This window comes from Saccopteryx bilineata, chromosome 3 (genome assembly GCF_036850765.1).
Source record: "Saccopteryx bilineata isolate mSacBil1 chromosome 3, mSacBil1_pri_phased_curated, whole genome shotgun sequence".
Taxonomy (NCBI): domain Eukaryota; kingdom Metazoa; phylum Chordata; class Mammalia; order Chiroptera; family Emballonuridae; genus Saccopteryx; species Saccopteryx bilineata.
Window position 1 is genome coordinate 244513888 of NC_089492.1, and position 1297 is coordinate 244515184.

A 1297-nucleotide genomic window follows, 5' to 3' on the forward strand; every position below is an offset into this window, starting at 1 on the left:
AGGATGAGGACACAGCAGTTCTAGTGTTTGCTCCTTTGTTACAGCCACAACTACAGTGACAGAGAGCTAACTACAGGGCTCAGTTGTTGCCATACTTGTATAGACTTTTACGCCTGGTTTAAAGAATAATATTTTTAACTGGAAAACATGTAGGTAATAGGCTATATGGCATCTTTATCGAATAATTATTGTCTGCTTTTGGAAAAACTCCTTACTAACCTTTCCCATTTTGATCATATCTTTGCTCTTATTTAATAGAGTATAATAATAACTGTGTTCAATAAAGTACACTCTATTTGCTTTAAATTTTTAAAAATTGCATCCATGTAATGCATTTAAATCAAATAGTACTTACTGGCCCCGGCCAGTTGGCTCAATGGTAGAGCATCAGTCTAGCATGTTGATGTCTTGGGTTCGATTCCTAGTCAGGGCACATAGGAGAAGCAACCATCTGCTTCTCCACCCATCCTCCTTCTCTTTCTTCTCTCTCTCTCTCTCTCTCTCTCTTCCCCTCCCACAGCCATAACTCAATATGAGCATATTGGCCCTGGCCACTGAGGATGGCTCCATGGGACCTCTACCTCAGGTGCTAAAAATAGCAAGCATTGCCCTGGCCGGTTGGCTCAGTGGTAGAGTGTCAGCCTGTCGTGCAGAAGTCCTGAGTTCGATTCCCAGCCAGGGCACATAGGAGGGGCGCCCATCTGCTTCTCCACCCCTCCCCCTCTCCTTCCTCTCTGTCTCTCTCTTCCCCTCCAGCAGCCGAGGCTCCATTGGAGCAAAGATGGCCTGGGCTCTGGGGATGGCTCCGTGGCCTCTGCCTCAGGCGCTAGAGTGGCTCTGATCGCAACAGAGCATTGCCCCAGATGGGCAGAGCATCGCCCCCTGGTGGGCGTGCTGGGTGGATCCGGGAGTCTGTCTGACTGCCTCCCCATTTCCAGCTTCAGAAAAATACAAAAAAAAAAAAAATAGCAAGCATGGCCCCAGATGGGCCATTGGTCCCAGATAGAGGTTGCCAGGTAGATCCAGGTCAGGGAACATGCGGGAGTCTGTATCTCTATCTTGGCTCCTCTCACTTGGAAAAGAAGAAGAAGAAAAAATTAAGTCATACTGCAACTCCTATTGAAAAATAGCACTCCTCTACTTTCCATATACCCACCACCCTAAGACTCTCATCATAGCTTTCTCTTCTGCTATTAATTCCATATTTTTAAATAGCACACTTGTGTTGCTATTTCTTGATTTGTCAATTGTAGTCATTAGCTCTTGACTTCCTTTTATTGTACTTCAGAATTTAGTT

The 1297-nt window shown here is 45.5% G+C and overlaps 1 non-coding gene across 1 annotated transcript; it reads left to right on the forward strand.

The window, feature by feature from the left end:
* Nucleotides 1-607: 607 nt before the first annotated feature.
* On the forward strand, nucleotides 608-683 carry TRNAD-GUC (transfer RNA aspartic acid (anticodon GUC)). Its single transcript has one exon. It is a non-coding gene; the product is annotated as a tRNA-Asp (tRNA).
* The last annotated feature ends 614 nt before the right edge of the window (nucleotides 684-1297 follow it).